The sequence below is a fragment of the Brienomyrus brachyistius genome, chromosome 6 (genome assembly GCF_023856365.1).
Source record: "Brienomyrus brachyistius isolate T26 chromosome 6, BBRACH_0.4, whole genome shotgun sequence".
Classification (NCBI taxonomy): Eukaryota; Metazoa; Chordata; class Actinopteri; order Osteoglossiformes; family Mormyridae; genus Brienomyrus; species Brienomyrus brachyistius.
In genome coordinates, this window is record NC_064538.1 from 20,806,401 (window position 1) to 20,829,772 (window position 23,372).

Consider the following 23,372-nt stretch of genomic DNA (forward strand, 5'->3'; position numbering starts at 1 on the left):
GATAACAAAAAGAGTTTCCCAGTAGAGGGCATTCGGTGAGTGGCTCACCCTGCCCCCCAAATATTGTACTTTTTTCTGCGTATTGCCTTCCCTTTCTTTTATTCATGATCTCTCTCTATAGGGAACAATTCTACACTTTTATTAATTTTCACTTGTCTGGGAGGAACAGTCTGAAGTATAATTCTTTTGTTCTCCTAAACTAGAAATATATTCGTATCATGCCACGGTTATTATTTTAGAGCGGGTTCTCCACGTTATTGCTTTAATGACACTTTACATTTCCTAATGTCGTTTCTATGCGCTGGTGTTAGAAAGTAAATCGGCGTGCAGTAAAATGCACACAGAAATGCAGTTAGTCATTGTATACAGCACAAATGCTTTGGCTTCCCGCTGATATAGGCAGCTGGTTTTTCTTCTTTGCCTTATAGCTGAATCAGTTGTCTTTCAGTGACAGGCTCCATTCTGATATTCAGCGACGCAGTTCATTGATAAGCAGAGGATCTTCAAGACTGCGCTCTATTTCCGAAGTTCATTAATCCCGACGGACATATATTGTCGGAGCTGATTTACTTTTTGAAGGCTACAGCAACAACCCGGTGACACTAAGGGACCGCTGCATATTTGGAGCCCGTTGAGGTGGCTGCATGGCTTTGGCTCCCATCGTTGTCGGTCCAAGTGTCCGTCCCCCCTTCCTCCAGGATGTATGACGCACAGATGGATCCGTGCTAATGTATGACCCGACTATCGGGACAGTTCGCATGCAGGGGTGACTTTTTAGTTAATGGCGCCTGCCTTGTAATATTTTTTGCCCACCTCAAATCACCTTATGGAAAAGTCCACTAAAAAACGTGTAGTTCATTCATTGTTCCTGTAGAACAATACTATTTAAATATATTCATGTTCGTTACATAACATAACAGCAGTTGTTCTGAGGACTGCTTTGTGTTTTCCAGCACATATATACAGCCCTACATCTTATAAGCCTATATCAGTTTTTGTGAGGTATAAACACAGTAATTTAATTGTGCAGTGGTATTTCGAATCAGATATCAGTTATTATAAAAGTTTACATAGGCCTAACTGCGATGAATTGTTGTAAAATGTAAGCAATGGTTAGATAATCAAATTTGGTGAAGCCATATATCATGATTGATATTTGATTATCATTTTCACGATGCTTTTAGTCCCTGAACAGTACTCCTGCTTTAAAATTTATGGCTCATGTGAAGATTCCCCTGTTTTCTGCAGTTATGCTTTGTTGGTGTTTCTTTATGGGTGCTGCCTCTGCTAGGAGGTAAACAACAGACAAAAGACATCGAGTTATCGTTTTTCTTCTGCATTTACTCAGCTTGCAGGATGCAGAGCAGAAGAAGGGATCTGCACTCGTTTATCTCCCCTTGATTAAAAAAAAAACTGCTATAATACTATGAGCACCACTCTCGGCCAAAGAGCATTTCCATGAGTGATACGTAAAATCTCCAAAAACACCCTTTGTTGAATGTGCATCATAAAGTTCAGCTTTTGCATATGCCAAACGTGTGACGCCCCCTTGACAGACGTGATAATTAAAAAGCCTTGCTGCTACGAGTTAACGCCCTGAGAAACGTGCAACCGCCGTAAGCCAGAATGAGCTCTGCAGCGGCCACTTTGATCTGGCGTCAGAGCGTATAATTGCGGACTTTATGAAGAATCGGGGATTAAAGTTTTCGGCAACGGAAGCTCTTTCCGCTGCTTCCTCAGGACTCCCAACCCTGTCCTGGAAAAGCGCGATCGTCCTTCAGGCGGCTTGGTCGGTAGATCATACCCATTGTGCTTCATGACGAACAAGTCAAGCGCGCTGGGCTTTGCAGACATCCATGCCTTTGTGGAGAGTCTTGCCATTCAAAGTAACTTTTATAGGAGCTTTATGAGTGTCAGTAATTAGAACAGGCTGTAGCTGCTCTAGGTGTCTATTAGCATTATGTGTGTTCGTTCAAATTGTATTTAATTAAAAGCCTAGACATCTGTCACCAGACTGCAAAACAAAAATGGATACTTTGCATTTCCTTCTTCATTACCGTGCACTTCTTCAGTGGATTAAACCAATTTCGACTGCAAAATTGCGGTTTCAGGCTTAAAGTGACATATATTTCATGTGTGAATTGTGTACCTTCTATGCATCACCATTGCCGGTATAATTTTTGTGGTCCTGCAAATCAACATGTAGGTAATTGCTTCACCTACCTAATTAATAAATTCACTAGGTTGAAGAAAAAAATCTTTAAAATGTCTAAGTAATGACATATCAAAAATAAAAAGAAATGACTAAATTAGAAAAATATAAGGCTACAAATCCTTAGATAATTGAGGTGAAAAGTTCGTCGTCACCTTTTGACTTTCAGCCTTAATTTTATAAGGACACAAATGGAATCCGCAATTCACAGCTAGCCCAGGTTCTGACAGGCAGGCGTATTGAAATGATGGGGGATAAGGTGAACAACTGTACTTTCTCAAATAAAATAAATTATTTATGAAGGGAGAAAAACTTAATAAAAAACTCTCCCTAATTAACATCAATGACAGAATATATTTGAGCGACTTTTCAAAAAATGTCCATAGTAAACTTCCTGTCATTTTTTCAGTATTTCGAAATCTGAGTATTTACGATGTACAGTAACGCAACATACAAAGGAAGCTTCACCTCATGTAACATTACGAAGTTTGGGGCTGTTGCTGATCAGGCAGCTAAAGCAGCCATGTTGAGGTTCATCTCAGTTGTTCACGTTTTAGCCTTTTGATACCACATGAAGAAGGAATAGTCCGTGGGCAGCCGTGTCCTTCCTCTTCCTGCGGAGAGGAGGGCAGAAGCACTGGGGACGACGCCATTGTCACATTATTTCCCCCTAAAGAGGCGCACCAGCTGCTTACGCCTGCTTAATGGCCAGGAGCTGTCACAAGGTATCACGGCGGGCGGCTCCGTGGTACAGGCAGACGTTTTAATTGCAGACTGACTTGTGGGTTGTCAACAGCAATTATAGTACATTTCCACCTGAGGGCACCAGAGCAACACCACCTACTGCCAGCTGCTCTGCTACCACCTGCTGGTGTGGAGGACCAGAATGTAACTGCACCCACAGGTAATGATGTGGGTGTCTATTCAGTAACCCCCACTAGAGCATGCTCCTGCATTCCTGACCCAAAAATAACTCTATTACACCCCCTTTCAAACACCATGTTGCTTCTCTAGCACCCATATGAATGAAAGATAGCACAATATGAGCCAGAAACACCACTATTTTTATGAAATATTCACATGCTGTGTTTTTGCCACCCCAAGGCTTCGTACTTATTTATGACAGTGAGGGATTTAAGCTTTATTTTAATTTCATTTTATTTATTTTTCAGTTAGATCTTTTCATCAGTTTTGGCTGATAGAGAGTGCATTTACCAAACTCGTTCTCCAGGTAATTGTAACACAAATTATCATAACAGACATAAAATAACCCATGAGGCTAAATTTAATTTATAACTGTTTCTGTTTATTTATATACTTTTTTTTGGCACAGAATGGTCTAAAGAGGATATAAGAGTTTGCCCAACAATCATGTTTGAATGAAGGCTGATTTGATGAAATGTCTAGTTTTTTTGTTGCTGTTATTGCCTTAATTTTTGTATATGAATCATAAACATTGATGAAATTTGGAAAACCACAGAGGCGATAGGACCAGCTCCACAGAGAATTCTGCAAGTCTAACTACTTGAAAATCCTAGTAGGGATGCATATAATTTCACATAGATTTGATAGCCTTTGTATGCTAGCTTTCTACCTCTGGAAGATTGGACATTCTTAAGACCAGCACTGCAGCATGTGCCATATCCCGGTGACCAGTATATTTTGATAATTTGCATTTACAGTTTTTTAGAAGAAAAAAAAAACAGTGAATCTATGGACATTGTTGATGAAGCCCATGGTGCTAGGCGGAGGCAGCCTGCTTACCGTCCTGGGGAATGACCCAACCAAGTGCAACGTTTGGAAGGGCAAGGGAATCAATGCAGGCCTCTCGTTCAGTGGCGGACTTGCTGTCTTTTGGCAGTGGAAGAGAAAACAATAGCTGATCAACATAATTAAGGCTACAGGGAGTTTCTGATCTAATCAAAATAGCCTTTGTTTTGTTTTTTACTTTATTATTCAGCTGATGCCCTTGACTGATGCAAGGCCTCTGTCATCTTCACAGCTCTCACGTGACTCCCAGACCAGCACTATCCCTTTAACTTTATTAAAGGGATAAGAAGAAGAAAACAAGAAAATAATCTTTGCAATATGGCACCTGGCAGAGCAGTATGAGTTGTCCCAAAATTCATGTTTAATTTGACCTGTATAACAAACTGCTCCCACACAAACAGACACAAGGACCATCTCACAGCCCAACTCTGTGACCCAAAGATGAATCTTGCAAAAATATTACAGTAATGGATGCATTGTGCAGTATGCAAGTATGTGCAATAACCTTTGATAATGGTCTCTTTATAATCTTATAATCTGTTTTACTGTTTGACTACCTCAATATATGTTTAATTTTGCATATGCAGACGCACGGTTGTGATGGCCCGCTTCATGATAATTTGACTTTATGATGGGTAAATGTTTTCCACTTTATTCAATAAAATACATGAGGTATTCAACACTTTATTATAAAATAGGCCTCGTGTTAATGATTTTGCCCAACTGTAGGCTAATGTAAGTGTTCTAAGCATGTTTAAGGTAGACTAGGCTAGACAATGATGTTTTGTTAGGTTAGGTGTACTGCATTAAAATCCATTTTCGGCGTACGATATGTTCACCTTGCGAGAAGTTTATTGGAACGTGACCCCATCGTGACCAGGGGAGAGGCTGTTTACTTCTTTTGTACATTGTTTACGTCTGTTATATACTATTTACCTTATATTTGTGTTGGATCAGCTCTTGGAACCTGTGAATCTGGTATTTGAATCGTAACCATGCAGACTCGCTGTTTTCTGCAGTCGAATGATGTTTTGATTACTCTGGATGAGATGGGAGCTAAAGCCTGTCAGGCGGCTTCTGAACCCACAAAGAGCAGAAGAGAGAAACACTCCGGAATGAGCACCGAGGCCGACAGCGAGGTGCCTACTTGCAAATCAGGACTTTTTATGGCATCTGCCAAGCGATGGCCATGATATGGGGCTTGCTGAGGCAAGGGGGACTGCGAAGCAAGCTGTGGATTCAAGGCGAGTCTTTAAGGGGGGAATCTGCATAGCTCAGTAACAGGCAGGGCTAGGCGGTAAATCCACCAGCCATAATACGTCAAGCTTGAAGGTAGTGGTGGTGATGGTGGAGCTTTAAGTGCAACAGAAGGAATTTTCGGCTCTCCGTCGATGTAAATATTGTCTTAAGTTGCAGCTTTTTATAGTTTGCTAGTGCTCATCTGGCTTGGCTGACAAGATCTACAACGCTGGAAGTCCCCAGCTCCAGAACAGAATCCGTCGCCTTTAAAAGAACCTGCGACCATATGGAGAAACAATACATGCATCCATCCATCATCCATAACTGTACATCGGCTGTGGGGTCACGGTGAGTCTAGAGCTTATGCCACAGTGCACAGGGGGTGGGACCTGGATGAGATTCCAGTAGAACATCACACATTTAAACACCAAGTAAAATTTATTGTGAGGCGAAAGGCTCATTCTGAAATGAGGCCCATTTAAGTCAAACACATTCCTCTGAAGAAGCTATTCTCAAAATGAGAGAAGGGAAAGCTGTGAATAAAATTCATTGTGTGTAGATGGCTGGGCGCCGAATGTCCAGGTGGTTGGTGGGTGTTAAAACCTGCAATCATAAGATGTGTCAGCAGGGGGGGCCTGAGATCAGGAAAGTGACGCGTGTTCATATCACCGTGTGGGCACTACTCTGTTTTAATGCAGTTAACATTTTGGAACTTTGCACACGTGCTGCTAGCCTAATTTTTGCGCTTAAGCGGTTAGCTTTTGGTGTTGTGTTTATTATTTTTTATATCATTTTTTTTTCCCCAGGCAAATTAAGGCAGGCAAGAGAAGAGTTTAGTGTTGCCTAGACTGACACAGGCTGTGGTGACACCAAAAGACAGAAGAGCATTTAAACATCTTAGGGAAAAACAGGTTAGTCCGGTAGGGAGATCATGTGGTCCTGGCGTAATGAGAGAAGGACTCCTAATTGGCTGAGGTGTCAGGAAGATAACAAAGTCCAACCTCACGCCCGTGAAACCTGAGGGATCTGTCACTTCCCGTGGTCTCCAGAGTCAGCAGCGGATGGAAAAAAAACACACAAAAAAAAAAACAAAACAGGAAGTAAGGAAATAAGGTGTAAACATCTGGTGTCAAGGTTTTCAGTTTGAATAAAAACGCCATGGCAGCAGTTTCTCTTCAGATGTTGAGAATGTTTAGTCTTTTGGAGCCTTCTGACAGCTGGGTAGTCTGGGAAATGAAATAATAAGACAGACTTCTGATTTTGCAGAATACCTTTTCAAATGGACTGCACAAAAGTGAGGGGAACAGGTGTTGTGACAGATTGAGAGAAGTTTTATATGCCAATTTAAATGCAGAAAATATAAAAAGAACACATTCACAGATTTTAAGTAGGATGCTTTGCTAAATTAAAAAAAAAATACGAAAGGGAGACATGAGGCAAGCTTAGAAAACACAAATATATGTTTTTTCTACTCCTCACCATCTCATAAACAAGAAGACAAGAAATAGTACATATATGCATATTTCTATAATATTGCTTGTTTGGACTATGTTTCATTATAGACGTCATGCAATAAAACCTATATTACAAAGACAGTGAAGAATATTACAGATATGGTTGAGAAGATTACATCATTTTGCCAAGCTTAGAAGAAAATAAAATCTAATTGAACTCACCTGGTTAATATTCCATCCCAATTATCAATGGGGAATACCATTCCTTTAGAATATTTATATATAACGGATGTATGTAAAGCATTTATCTTTCTATATATTGCATATATAAATCCGCTTTTCATCATTCATCTTTTGGTAAACAGGAAATGTGTTGTACCGCGGAGAGCATACACACACACACACACACACACACACACACACACACACACACACACACACACACACATCGGTATTCATATCTTTCGGGTGACCATCCATTCTTTTTTATGGGCAAAACCCTAATCCCAGCAATGACAACTTTAGCCCCCACTCAGCCGTAACCTTAACCATGAGTAACCAACGGAAATACGAGACTTTTGGCATTTTTAGTGTTTTTATTGCAGTCACAGATTTTTAGAAAATTGGGTTTTCCCTTGTGGGGACTGAAAAAATGTCCCCAAAACGTCAGAATAACAGGATTTTATCACATTATGGGGACATTTGGGCTCCACAATGTAATTGACGCACACACACACACACACACACACTCTCACTCAAAAGAGCTGAAATTTGTCTTCCTCTCTTGGAGGTATTTACTCGGGATGCTTGTGAACATGTAGTGCTTCCATGTCCTTTGCATATGTGCATGTGTAAACATACATGTTTGTTTACATTTCCTTGGTTACAGGACATGGGACGTCTTTAGATCATTTGATTGTGACAATTCCATGTGTAATGATATGTAATCAGTAATGGGAACCACACAAATGTGTGTGTATGTAGTCATGCTTTCCCTTCACAACAATCACCCTTTCTTAAGGGACATGATTCATTCTAAAAGACCAAACCTGTAATACTCCAGGTAGATGATGCATATGTTTAGACAATGGATCATGCTAATTTAAACAAAATAATTCCACATAGCCACTCAGACTATCATAAGAAAACAGAACCGTCTGCTTGGCCTCTGGACTGGCTCACGGCATCGTCATGGGAACTTACCGTTTGTCATAGACGTGGTTCCCGTCTTTCCGGATTCTCTCCGAGTTTTAAGCAAAACATGTGGCCGTGAACTCAGATCTCACACCTCACGAGGAGGACCTTCGGTTATGCTGGGCACCTGACTTACAGATCAGACGTCTGGTCTGTGGACACACCCTCAACGGAAGGACGAACCTTGGAGAGAATAAATCAAAGTGAAGACTCGATAATTACTTATTAAAATGGAGATTCGGCTTGTGACTCGGCGCAGGTCAAATGTGGAACCCCCCCCCCCCTTCGTGCAACTGTGATTTACTGCCCAGGCACTGTGGAGTGTGGAAAGCGTCAATATGAATTTTCTTTTATTTTTTTCAGTGATTTAAAATATATGCACAAATGGTACCCATAGGTTACCCTAGTTCTGGGTAAAATAGGAACAATTAGTACAGCCTGGGGGCTTTTGTGTTTAGGTCATGGTTTAAAGTGACAGTAACAGATTTCAGTAATTCACAGCACAGTCATCATACCGTATGTTCAGCATGATTTATATAATCAGGTCCATATCCCTAATGTAACATGACCTCTTTGGAAAAGGCTTGTTATCCATCCTCTAGCTGCTTATCCGGTACAGGGTCAAGGGGGGGCAAGAGGCTGGGGTGCACCCTGGACGGGATACCGTTTCATGCTAGAGCACACATACCCAAACACATTTTATGGACAATTTAGAGACTCCAATTCCCTTAGCTGCGTGTTTGTGGACAGCAGGAGGAACCCGCAATACCCAAAGTGAAGCCACGTAACATTGGACGACCACGCAAACCCCAAACACACAAGGTCGAGATAAGATCTGAACCCCCCAGGCCTGGAGGTGAGGGAACAGAGCTACACGCTACACCTCCATGTCACCAAGAAAGCATCGCTATCCCTGTTGTATTTCTCAAAGTGTTTAAACTTGCCGCCTTCTTGGTTGACGTGAGACGAATGACTCCATCGAGTTTTCCTTTTTCCAGTGTTGAAGTCAAGATGGGGATGACATTTTATAATTAAAGATGGCAGATTAACACAGTGAACTAAAATCGGGGGTGACAGTTAAAGACGCAGCGTAAAAATTATGATTTTAACTCTTTATCTTAAAATACAGCTAAACAAATGTCATACAAACTCCTGCTTACTAATAGCCAGTTCTGTACTAAGAAAGTGGTGTTAAGTGGTGTGCTGGCTTAGGCTGCTGTGTCTGTGATCAGAAGGTTCTCAGTTTGAATCCCGAGGTCAAATGAAACCTCAATTGCTTCAAGGACTGACTCTAGTTCCTTGAAACATGTATGTTGCTTGACCTTCGATCATGTGACTGTTGTCGTCATCATCATTGGCTATATGAGCAGGAGGAACCCAATAGGCTGAAACCTCAAGCACAGGCACCTCAGTGCACAAGCACTCAAGAGACACCTCCACCTAAACAGGCAGTAAAATCTGCTTTATCCAGGGTCGACTTGGGAGAGTTCCAAAGAGGATCTCCCGCCTGAGAATAAAACACAGCATGCTTTTCATCCCTCCTGTCAGGCCACCGGGGCAAGAGCTACAGGCTCGGGTGTCTGTGTCTGACCTCCCGCGAGGGCCGCAAGCTCATAAGCAGCCAGGCTGAATCGCCACAGGCTACCGCTGACTTAGCCCCCAGGCGTCCGCCGGGCTGGGGGAGGAGGTGTCCACCTGGAAGTCAGACGCTGAAGAGGCAGACGTTAAGAACCTTGAAATGCAAGTGAGGAACAGCCCCAGGGGGAGTCACGGCAGGGACACTGTCCTCACAAGCTCGCCGACTTGCAGACACGTGCAGAAACGCAGGGGCGTGTGTTCCTCTACCAGGTGGATAAATAAATATGGCCGCCTGGCAGGGACAGATAGATTCCGAAACTGAAAAATTAGACTATAATTCTGGAATCCTTATCATTTGAACTGTGACTGGTCACAGTGCCGGAAGAAGAGCCCCCCACTGCTGGAATCCATTTGCTAACCTGGATCTGGTTTCCAAATCGTCTTGATAAGTGTCCTGTATGTGAATCTGGAAATAAAATCGGGCCGAAATGGTGGTCTTATCGGAACGAGACCTTGTTCCAATACAGGGCCTGCGGGCTGTTCTTTATCCAGCACCATCCATCAAGGATTGGTTTACAGAGAACGGATCATTGAATGTGCGCATCTCTCTCCTCCAGAATTACTTTCCTCTTTATCTTTGTTATTCATAGCTCCTAACCTGAGAGAGATTCACCCATAAACAGCAAAGTTAGTTAAATATCGGCCCAAAAGAGCAAGTGGCTCGAGTTGTGTAATCAATCATTTAGTTAATTCGTGTCAACATTATTGTAGGATGACAAAGAATAATTTGGAATTTGATTCTGTTTTTATTGCGAAGATAATGGGAGGGGTTTTATAATGGAAAAACAGTAAGAAAACAAACACACAGGCATTAACTGCTTATCCTGTGATCGGGGTGGGGGGGGGGGTCTATACTGGCAAGATACACCCTGAAAGAGAAGCCTACTTCACAGGACAATTAGGAACAAACACTCACAGCCACGGAGCAATTTAGATTCACCACTTGATCTATGGAATGTGGGACAAGAGCGCGGGATGCAGAGAATATCGACTCGATCTCCTGCAAGCAGGGGGCTGTGGCCTGATTGGAACCTGCAGCCCTGTGACACACCCACCAGGTCACATGACCCACATAGATTCCACGTCTAAACAAAAGCCAGGCAAAAACAGCTCCTACCCTATAAGCTTTGCCACAGTGCGAACAGAAAACACCTCATTGCTCAAATGCTCTAAACATTGCAAGGTTTTATTTACCTCTTTTTGTTTTATAGTGTCTTTTAGTTGTCTGGTTTCATTTGGCCACGAAGAATGAATCTTAATCTTCCATAACTAAGGGGGAATTAACGTCTAATTGCGACTAAAATGGAGCAAGACAAGAACTAGAAAACTGCGAGGGGGGCAATTAAATTTGAATTTCGCACTTTTATTATTTAGCGTGTGGCGATGTAGCGTACTCGCAATGCAGGGGGGGGGGCGCACTCGTGCGGGGGGGGGTGTGCTTCCTTTTGAAACCTCTCTCTTCCCGTCGCATTTCATGCCTCCCACAGTAATCACCGCCGTTCTGCATTACAGGAGGCCTCCTCCCATGTTAAAAGAGCCCCCTTTTAAGGAGAGGAGGGAAGAAAGACGGAAAGGAAAGGGAGGGAGGGGGGGTTGGGAATCAGCGGACGTCGTTAATGCAATTTGCTATTATTTCAAAGACCAAAGCCGAGCCGTCAGTCAGGCGGCCATATTGCTAATGAGATCCGCGCTAATATTGAGAGTGCCGGGCCGGCTGTCATCCGGTAGGTGATGGTTTTAAGACTTACCGGCGATACTTCATTAATTAACCTTCACATTCTATGTAGATCTGCTCATCAAGATGCAGTTAATTAAAGAAAGGTCATTTCAAGGGCTGCGTGGAGGTGCGGCTACAATGGGAGGGTGGTGCTGCATTGAGGGAGATAGGGGAGGGTTAGGTGCTGCGGGGGGGCAGTCGAAATGGCACTGGAGTGGTGCTATAGCCAAGCGCTAACCCCCTGCCCCTCCGCCAGCCCCAGCTTTGATAGAACGCAGCCGCTCTGCCCTCTTTCTTCCGCGTGGAGAAAAGCGCTAATGGATAAAATGGCCGTGAAATATTCATAATTCTCGATTGATGGCGCACGTATCTTTTAGCAAAATGCCAAAGTTTCTTCCCATTTTTTTTATTTTTTATTATTTCATGAGAACTTTCCTTCCGACCTTCAGCCGCGTCCAGAACTGAAAAAGGTCATCAAAGTGTAAAGCAGCCTGAGACAGAAGCAGGGCCATCAAATAGTCATGTTCCCAGGCCTGAGTGAAACTCACTTTCCAGGGCGATTTATTTATTTATGCACAAATCTATCTTTTCCGCTCAGAGGTATCACGCGCGGCGTGCCAGCAGTCCTCCGTGTGCGGCCAATATTTCATTTCACCGAGATGCCATTGACTTTGTCATCCACAGGGTGGAGCATCAGTTAATGCAGTGGCTCACAGCTAGTTCAGTCTCAGGATCCACATTTTTTCCTTGGCCATTAAGCCAAGACCAAAATTAAAAAAAACTAATTTGAACCAAAAAAATCTATTTCATAAACAACAGTGAAATAGCAGCAAAAAGGGAGAGAAAGGGAATAAACAGCAATACACCTATAATGCGTACTTTGCTTGGGGAGGGGGGTGGGCAGGAGTTAAATGACACTCTGCAACAATGTTTCTCAGCCTGCTTTTTGCGGACCCCCCAGATTGCGTCCTCCCAGCTCCCGGCAAAAACTTGTCAGCATAAGACCGGGATGACTTCTGCGTCGTGACCCACCATTTGAGAAACAGTGGGTGGGGGTGGTGGTCCTCCTTTTGTCTGGAGCCCCTTGTGAAATGATAAAAAATTGGTGGATTAAAAATTTATTTGACAAAAAATGCTAACAGTAAAATTTGTCGAGGCCGACAAGAAGGCATTAAACTTCATTTTTTTAGCATATTCGGAAAATCATTTTGCGACCCGCAGTCTGAGCGCTGCCTGATTAGGGTCCCGGCCTGGGGCTCCGGGTTGTTGTCTGGAATGTCATGATGAATTAGTTTCTTTGCCTCACTTACTTTGCTGGATCTATAAAGGCTTCTGATTGCACGGGCGCCTCCGGCGTCACACTGAGGAAATAAGTAAGGTACAGCACTCGTTCTGAGGTCACTGTCTGAGAATGAAGCGGTGGGCCACGGATGAGTCTCCGTCATGGCGAATGGGCTTGTCGGTTATCCCGCCCTTCTCGGCTGGCAGAAAGGGTGGGAATTTCAAGCCTTGAGTGTGCTGCACCGGCCTGCAGGATAATCTGGTTTTCCTAACACCTTCGAAAAGGTGCTGGTTGGACAATCACGGTTGCCTTCATGCATGGTAGCTTCGGGCAAGGGACATATAGGGGCAGGGCCATGGGGGACTAGCCCAAACTGATTGGTTCTCAGAATACCTCCTCCCCTGTCACTCGCAGATTCGAAACACATCATTGGCTAATAATAAGGTTGGCCCCTGTGTATGAATTATGGCCCCTCTTATACGCCTCCATTGTACTTCCAGGGTTTTCCCACTGGGATGTATATTAGTTCAGGTTGGGCAGGGTCATGGGTGGGGCTTATTACTAATTGTCACCCTGCACGTTAATGCATCATAACGAAGGGGTCTCAAGCAAATATGGCTTGTGTCCTTAGCTGTCTGCGGTAGGACTTTGGGAAGAGAACTCGGCAGAATGAGGCGCCGTTAGCCTTACAGATGGGCACGTCGGAGAAGCGGAAACCCGACCGACTCGTGTTGTTTAGGTCAAATAGGGCCCATAACTTACAGGGAGCCCTTATGCGCAATTTGTGGAGGGCGGCTACATTCGGGCAGCTCTGGAGGGCCTTTTAAAAGAGAAAAATCGCAGCGGCACTGCCGTCCGTCTTCCGGCCCGTGGTGTTCGGAGCCACCGGCTGTGCCGAGTTTACCGGGGAGACGTATGGCGAGTGTGCTTAGCGAGGAGGCTCGGAATGGAACGCAGTCTCTGGTTGCAGAGAGGAGAGCCTGATTTTGGAGTGGGGGAGGGACGGATGGGGGGGGGGGGGCTTTTAGTTGCCTCCGCTGATGTCTGATAAAATGGCTCTTGTAGGAGTTACGCATTTACGCCAGAGATGAATTTGCTCAGGGCCACATTTCCTATGCTAAAATTTTGACATTCAGTACAGTGCAAAAGTCTCAGGCAACCGAAGAAAATATTTCAAGCTATTTATCGGGGTAGTAAGTCTATATCTGTCCAGAAAAAAAAATCAAATTTGACATTAGAACGTATGCAAATGAACAGTAACACAATAAAAAAGAAAAACAAGAATTTCTTCTCTTCTCCAGAAAGTTCTACTTACCGGTGTTACTGAACATCACTTCGGTTCCCACACCTCTCCTTGGGGGCACCACTGACGTTCCGTGTATTCATTAAATTTCACCGCCAGCTCACTTAATTAATTGATTAAATGAGTCAAATTACTCATTGAGGTATTGATTAGCCAAACATACTATGCTAGTGGTCAAATAAAGAACTACAGGAGCATATTGGATGGTTGCTACAGATACTGGGGTGACTCTAAAGGAGGTTCTGAAATGGTTAAGCTGACAGACGTTTGCAAACATAATATATGTGAACATTATTTCCTTTGACTTTTGTACAGTACTGTAAATACGATGGCTGCACAGACAATGTTTTGAACATCGAGCATTTAACTATACTATTATTTAGTTTTTTACAGTTTATACAGCTAGAAATGTAATGTCTTTAGTGTTTTTACTCAGGCATTTGAGTGGGGGGCTCCTCACTAGCACAAGGACCTTTCCTGGGAGCCCAACTGCCTCCCCGCTCCAGCGGAAAGTGCCGGAAAAACGACATAAATCCTTGTTGTCTGCCTGCACGTTATTTCCCGACAATTAGCCAAAAATATACCCGAAAGGGCTTTCCTTCTCTCAATTTGCTTCATCCCCTGGTTAATTATAAGCCAGCTGAGGTGTGTTACGCATCACTCTTCAATACTATTTAGGGAGACTGACCTCGCGAAGGTGCCTGCGATCACATTGCCAGAAAAAGCAACCGGATAAAAACTCAGTGACAAAAATTCATTTGAGTCTTTAGGGCAACTTTCTCTTTTGTTCAAGTTCAGCAGTTCTGGCGAATTGCTTGGTAAGCAGACAGAAGTGTTAATGGGATTCATATTAGAAATAACTGCCTCTCAGCTGCCAATTTTCAAGGATCTCATCTTATGCCATTTGTTCAGTTTCACACCGAACCCAAGCCATCGTTAGACCTTGTTTTCAAGTCGCGAGCCGGCTCCCACGGCGTCTTTTGCATTGTTCCGCCTCAGTTTGTGTGCTTTACTTTATTGTCGTTTACTTTTGTTATACATTTTAAAGTTGAGCATTTGTTTTCCGATACAAAAAAACAACGGAGAAAAAGGCCAACCCTGCATCCTTTGCAGTGTTCACAGGCACACAGACACAAAGGCACACAGGCAGCGGGGAAGCTGGGTACTGTGGCAGGATGTGATGTCATGGTGTCACACCTAGACGACCGTATCCTCTAAGACCCTGCGGTATGGGGATCTGCTGATACTGCTGACTGGGAATATAACAGCTCTGAGGTGACAATGATAGGGGAGAAGCAAATGTAAACTTACTAATAATGAACCTTAATTACACTCATCCTCGGTTGACATACTACTCATACTATGATGGGTTGCTGCCCCATCCTGGCTCTTGCACCCGTAGGTTCTGGGATAGGCTGTGGACCCCCACAACTCTGCAAGTGGATACAGAAAATGGGTGGATGGATGCTGTTCATATTAATCCATTCATTCAGAAAAGTATTAATAGAGACAATGACACATGGGTTATAAATTGCACCTTTTTTTCATCAGTTTGAGATAAAATTAAATAACATGTTGGCAGTATATTATATATTTCACGATCGATATATATTGAAGTGATATATATATCTATCTATATATATATATATATATATATATATATATAATACAATCTTTAAGACCTTTCCAAGGTCTGGGACAACAATAATAAAGTTATTTCCATTTTCTGTAGGCAAGAGAAATTGGTGGTGGTGTGGGTTAGGCCTTTACGCCTTTTACTGGAAGGTTGTCGGTTCAAATCCTATCCTCTGCAGTATAGTCATATCTCTGTTGAGTGCTTGAGCATGAACCTTAAGCCCCCAAGACGCTCCTTGGTTGCTGCATAAATGGCTGACCCTGTGCTTGGACCCCAGGCTTCACTCCCACCTCTAAATGTGTGACTCAAAGGAGAGCATTATGGGAGATGTGAAAAGCGGCATGCCAATGTACCCGTACTGGGGCAAGTAAAGCAGCACTAGAGGAACTAATATTAACGTGATGAGGAAAGAGCTTGTCTAGTCAATGAGAAGGGGCAGTCAGTCTGGTGGGCTGATGGTTAAAGCGACAGCCTGTTCTTTTGTGGTTATGGGGTTTCTTCAGTTTGTCGCACAAAGTTTCATGCAAATCTAGTACCACCAGATGCTTCACAGCCCTGTATACCACAGTGCCCCTGCTGTTTGACTCCATTGTTTATAAGCCATAAGCAAATCGTTGGAAAGCTCGTAAGGCTTCATATCAACAGAGACGCATTAAGGTTACTTTAAACAGTCATGGGGGGGGCAGAAATTAAGCAGATAGCAGGGACAAATTCAACTTTATTGTTTGAATGCAGTGAATGACATCATAGCTTTATTTATTTAGCAGATGCTGATATTCAGAGCGACACACATTTTGGAAATGAGATCGGCCATTTAGGAAATTTGAGAATGGAGAAAGCAGACGGCCGCTGGGGCAGTTGGGGTTACAGGCCCTGCTCGAGGGCCCAACAGGGAAATCACCCCAGGATCTGAACCGCCGACCTTCTTCCGATCACAGGCACTGTGTGCTAGACCGCGAAGTCACACAGCCTAATAACTTGATTAAGAATGGGGGGGGGTATCCTGTGTAAACCACACATTAAATGGAAAGCTTAAGCAAGTAGCCTCCTGGATTCGATTTCTAGGAATCTTGGGCCTCTCCGCTGGTTCCTGCTAAAACTATAGGCTAACAGCTAGGCCTAATTCGCTAAGGGGCTGCGTAAGCCGCTGCCAAAAGCGTGAGAGATATTCTGTGGCTTTTCGGAGTAAGAGGGGCCCCACTTCTGACTGGCAGCTTACATAACCTTACCAACCTGCATGTCACAGCACTGACGGGCCTCACAGAGCCCTGGGAAAGAATGTTATTTCATTCTTATTTGACAGCATTAAATTATTTTCAATGTTGCGGGGAAAAAAAAGAAAAAAATTACTCCAATCCTGCTGGGAGTTTTGGTTTCTGATATGTCGGAATATATCAAGTGCAGGGGACGATTAACAAGTCAAGTCAAAGGTAAAATGACCCCCCCAGCCTTCTGAGGCTGCTTCGTGGCTTGTGTGGTTGAAATTCCTTGCTGGCTATAGCTTCAGCGGTCACCTGTGGTCTAGGAGTCTTCACTGTAGATTTTCCTGTGGGATGTGGCCATAACACAGGGGTGTATACAGGGGCAGGGCCACTGGACCTCAGGCCCCAGCTGGTAGGTGATTGGCCCGCTCCTCTGTCACTCACCATTTCAAAACATTTCATTGGCTATTGATAAGGCTGACCCATCTGTATGAAATACAGCCCCTCACATGCCCCCCCACCTTGACAAATCCTAGTATCACCCCTGGCGTACTCCCATGGAGTGCATTTTGGGCAGCAGCAGACAGTTTAGCATTACGTACACCGCATGCATACACACGGCCGCCTACTGTGGTGCCTGTGGCCACGGGCCAGCGGTTCCCGGGCGGGGAGACATTAGCGTAGGTCGTGGCCGTGATTCATCCGGCGAGTGCTGCGGCCCGTCACGTCTCCCTGACAGAGAGGCGCGACGCTTTATCAGCCTGCCTGTAAATCAGCCATATGTGTGGCCGCAGATGGCAACGTCGCCTGATCTGTTTCAGACACTCTAATAATCTGCTCCTGGCTGATTGATACCTTCGCACGACACAAAGCACATTACGCCTGCAACCTGGGGGGGGGATTGTCTGGGTATCTGTGCTGGATGGCCACCTTGCTGGCACCCATGGTGACTGTGAGTGGGGGGAGAGGTGTGTTTTGGCGGTCAGGGGTCATTTGCAGGGGTGGAGCCATAGCTGAAAGCTGATTGGCCCGCTCCACTGTCACTCACGGATTCAAAACATATCATTGGCTAATTAACGGTCAGCCCCTCTGTATAAATTATGGTCCCTTTTACGCCCCCGAAAATAAATGCCGCTGCCATCTACCAATTAAAAATGCAAGATGCATGAATGCAATCAAAAAAGTAAAATGCCAGAAGTCTCGTATTTTGTCTGGTTGCTTATGGTCATGGTTAGGGCTACTTTGGAGTTAAGATCGTCTTATTGGGATTAGAGTTCTCCCCATAGAAATGGATGGAGAGTCCCCACAAAGATATAATTACAAATGTGTGTGTGTTTGTGTGTGTGCGCGCCCCACGGAGCCGCCTGGACCCTGATGAACTGTGTAGTCCTGTTTGCCTAGCTGCTTTTGATAGGCTTACAAAAGAACATGTTTTCATCGGCGAGATGCATTATCGGGATTGACACAAATACCCAATGGGGGTGGAAGGCGAATGGGGGGGGGGGCAGGTAATCAAAACGAATATGCAAAGAAATCCACAAGGCAAGGAGCCATTTTTAGGATAATCATAAAAAGGAAAGCTTAATTCTTCTTTTCTTTAAAAAGCAACGGTCCTCAACAGAATTAGAGGCCTTATTTTCTTTTTGAATCGGACACAAAATAAAAAAACATTTTTTCTTTCACTTTTTCTCAAGCACCTTGCAGTCCTCACCAATGGTCAGTTTTACTGTTGGCATTCAAGCGATAACAACATCATAAAGAAAATAAATGCTAATTACCCCATACCCCTGAACAAAAGATCACAAAAAATAGCACAAGATGTTTAAACTGTTTTGTTTAAGTTAACTTATTTAATTTATATAAATAACAATGTCTAGAAATGTCAGAATGTAAAACCCTGATAATTATCCCCAGTAATTAAACACTTTATTTATCATTGGCAAGAATACAAATACTTTGGAAGCACCCAGTACATTGCAATTAGAGTTTTCACATATCCCATCATGCATACTTTTTTAAAGCTACTATAGTTATGTCATGTACTTCAAGAGAAAGAGTGAGGGCAGTAACAGTAGCTAGTGTGCAGTAGCACCCATAATGCATCATGAATCTGACAGCCAATCAAATTCTAAAATGGTTACATATAGGATTGTGGGAACCTCAGTCAAATGAGAGACACAAATATTGACATGATACCGGTTTATTTTTCTGTTTCTGTTTATTCTATTCTATTTATCTTTTCTTTAATAAAAAAAAATCTCCTGGACTGAAGCTTCGAAATTCCAGGAGGCCTCATCGTTCTATTCCTTGAGTCTTCCGGCAAATAATGGGAGGGTTGGCCACCCTACCCAATGGCTGTGAGAATAAAAAGATGGTAAGTCATTCAGAGGGTGCCACGGCTGTCCCTACAGTCACCACGGAAACAACCACGCCTGAGGAAAATACGACGCCGTAAGCGCGCTTCCTCTTGTGCAGCCAGCGCGGTCATGGGGCAGATTCTCCGTCTTTCTGGGCCTCGGTCTCGCAGGAATGTTGCCGGACTGCTATTAAAAGGTAGCCGTGTCCTGTTCGCCCACTTCTGGACTCGGCTGCTGTAAGTCAGCCTCTCGGCATCAATGGCGTCATGGGGGACGCCGAGAGACGGTAAAATCCATTTACGCGCCTCGTCTTATTAAAATTATAAATGAGCGGCGCTCTCATTACCCTCAGAGCAGACGGTCCGAGGCGTCCAGATACATCAAAGCAATTGTTTGCAGTCGTTTTATGCCACATGCGCTGCCCCCCCACTGCTTCTTTTCCTGCCTGCCCTCTCTCTGCTTCTCTCTCTCCACTTGCTCCGGTGATAGACGCCTGACCTGCTTCAGTTTTGACTAACACAGGGGTCCGTAACACCAAAGAGGTACTTAAATAGCCACCCCCTTCAGGGTGGGGGGGGAAGGTTTGCGGAGCGTGCCGCTTGTGGACGTGACATGTAGCCATTTGTGGAGCTTCCTCTCCTTTTGCCAAGATCATTTCATCACCGGCTGGAATCCCTTCCCCTAAAGCTGCAGGCCCCCCGTTCATTAACTTAAAGTTCTTCTAGGTCCAAATGCACTCTGTACTTTCATACTTACTTCTTTACTCCACTGTGGCCAAAGATGTGATTTTGCTGAGGAAGCACATGGCATGCGTGAGGGGCTCATGGAATGTTCTGTGAAACACTCACCTACATAGAGGGGCGGAGCCACATGGGACATTGAAACTGAAAGCTGATTGGTCCCTTGTCACTGACTGAAAAAGAATCATTGGTTAATGATAAGGCTAACCTCATATGCTAAACCTATCCATCCATCCATCCCTCCATGCAGGAATGACTCTGGATGCCAGGTTCTGTGGCACAAATATGCTAAATTCTTTGCTAACTTTATTTTCAAAGTAGTTTATTACATCCCAGATTGAGTCACAATATGCTCATATGCACTGGGGACCAGTTATTCTACTGACATCTGACCCATCAATGTTAACCAAAGCAATGTATGTTTGAGGGCCTCGTTTAACATCAGTGTCCCCCCACACAACCCATCCCCTACTGGACCCCCCCCCCCCAGAATAATTAGTACTCCCCTCCTTCCTTGAACTATTGTCCTTGTCTAACAGCTCCATCCCAGTTGCCTTTGTTGATAACCTTTTGTTTTTGTCCTTCTACACTCACTTTCCCTGGTGCAGCTTCTACCTGAAGCTGGAAGATCTCGCTGAAAAGATTGTGGGGAGGGACTGTAAATATCGCCTTTCTCCTTATCGCTATGACAAGACCTGTTTTCCGGTAAATAGAGGAGCTTGTAACTCAATACACAGCCCAAGTATTGCTCGTGGAGGACATTGCAGGTGGCATGTTATATGGCCCAGGAATAAACAATCAGATTAATAAGTAATGCAGATATATTGATAATATTTGAGTTCGAACTCTTTGGTGCATCTCCTCAGCCCGACGTGTAATGTATCCCGAGACAGAAAAGCCTTTTGTTTCTTGCCAATAACTTCCTAAGGTGTCACCAGCGATTCGCTCGGCCTGTGAAGCAGTGGCACTTGTCACAGTAACCTTCCTCTCCTCGTCGCGTGAATGCCAAGATATGAAAAGCGGATAGAAAGTATGGATTTCTTTAAATTTTTTTTTTGTAAACACAAGCCTCAGACCGGATACTTCAAAGATAACGTTAAATAAAAGGCACCCGTCTTCTGCCGTTAGTTAAAAGTATGGGAAGGCCTCTTATGGAGGGATCTGCAGTGTGACATTGGGTTGCTTCATGACTTTGGCTTTTGTTTGGCAGCTTTCATTCAGTGTTTTTTATTTTATTTTTGTGGCTGTTGTACACAGCTGACAGTTGCGGATCCAAACCAGTCGTTGTCCAGCATCCCTATTGGTTGACGCAAGGCTGGTCTACGGTTTGACCATAAGCAGAATCAGAATTCAATTCACCGGCCAAGTACTAGGAATTTGTCTTGGCTGCATTGGTGCATGAATTCACAGGCAACAAAGCACATAAATGAAGAACATTAACAGCATCAACAACAAGAACAACAACAGCAATAATAATAATAATAGTAATAGTAATTTTGAAATTAAAATAATTAAGTAATACAGTGCAGATTTCCATCCATCCATCCATTTTCCAAACCGCTTGTCCTACTCGGTCGCGGGGGGTCCGGAGCCTATCCCGGAAACAATGGGCACGAGGCAGGGAACAACCCAGGATGGGTTGCACATGTGTGCAAGTCCAACTAGATGTGCAAGTTTAAATACTGCTCAGCATCAGGTTCCCAAACAAATACAAATAAACAATGATGTTTTGCCCATCCTTCACTTGTGTGGCATCACAGCCCGTCCACGGCACACTTAAGAAAGCTGCTTAACCTGAATTTCCAGCTGTTTGACAGGATAAATACAGTCAGCTGCTTTAGGTGGAGAGATGCAGGGCACCTGTCTGGGTGCCCCACCCAAACCCCCCAGGAGGAGCCCTATTCAACACCAAGTGTTTCGATGTGGCTGGTTTGACTCCTCAGGAGGCTCATACAGCACTACCTGCCCCAAGGGGCATTTACAGGGGCGGAGTCACAGGGACACTGGGCCCAGCTGAATGCTGATTGGCCCCTGGAGTGCCTCCTCCCCTGCCATTCACTCAAATACGCCCCCACCTTAAAATAATCCTAGAATCGCCCCTATGGATAAGTTGTATTTTGTTCCAACCCAAACTCATGGTCAGCGGGACCTGATTGTGCTGTCTGCTTAATTGCCTGTGACATCAAACGTGTTTTTATTTTCCTGCCAAATTTCTAATCTTATTTATAGAACACTGCTGTATAGATGTATATCAGCATCTTGTCATGTGACTGCTTGTACTTCCTGCAAAGACATAATGTTGAATCTACTGTAATATAATAGATAGAAGTTAAAATGACGCGTCGTACCGTTTTTTTGTCACCTAAAAAAGGGAGAAAGTGCTGTTTTTTTTTAAAAAATGGCTGAGTTGAGCGATGCATGTGTGTCTTATAAGGTTAACAGGGACAGGAAGGGGGCGGGTGTGCGGGTCAGGATAAATGGGGCTGATGTAAGATCCTGGTGACACAGTGAGCCCTCAGTAGCCAGCATGCGCGACCATGGCTGGGAGACTCTCAGAGGTATTTTCCTGCTCATCTACGGGAAATTCGACCATAAAAAATGTAATAAATGATGGAAAACGATGTTCTGTTTTTAATACGATATTACAGTGTAACCGATTTCATACATACCAGTCAGCCGTCCTCCAAAGAAGCCTTAGATCACGTACATATGTGTTCATAATATCTCACTATGCATCCACCTTACAGGGAGAGGAAGAGATACAGAAAACGATTCCTGGCAATATGAAAAAAGCAATCTTTTCGACACTAACACCATATACCCAAGGCTCTGGGTTATTTGTTGCCATGGTTGTGCTTCCTTATAACTTGCACACTTTAATATTATGTTATTGTTTTATTTGAGCCTCAAGATAAAGTTTTATTTTATTTGGGGGGGATTAACTTACTGTCTGGCATCCCTTGGTATTTGTTTGGTTTCACTTTGTCTGTGAATTATTTAGACGGAGCAGAATAACGGGCAGGTGGGGAGAGGGGCCCGGCTAGTGGGGGCGAGGGGGGGGGGGGGAGAGTGCAGGCCGCCTTATTATTCATCAGGCCACAACCGGTTTCCTTATCATCTCCGGGTTTTCTGTGTGGAAATAGCATTCGCATTCATGATCAAAGCATTCCAGAATTCCTAAAGGTAACGTGTCATAATTGGCAGATAAAAATATCTATCTATCTATCTATCTATCTATCTATCTATCTATCTATCTATCTATCTATCTATCTATCTATCTATCTATCTATCTATCTATCTATCTATCTATCTATCTATCCTACGTTGGTGTGGACAGTGTTATATAGTATATAATATACACACGCACAGACACACACACACACACATATTTGGTCTATATGGGTATGGACAGTGTTATATAGTATATAATATACACACACAGAGATATATTTGGTCTATATGGGTATGGACAGTGTTATATAGTATATAATATACAGACACACATATATTTGGTCTATATGGGTATGGACAGTGTTATATAGTATATAATATACACACACGTATATATTTGGTCTATATGGGTATGGACAGTGTTATATAGTATATAATATATACACACACACACACA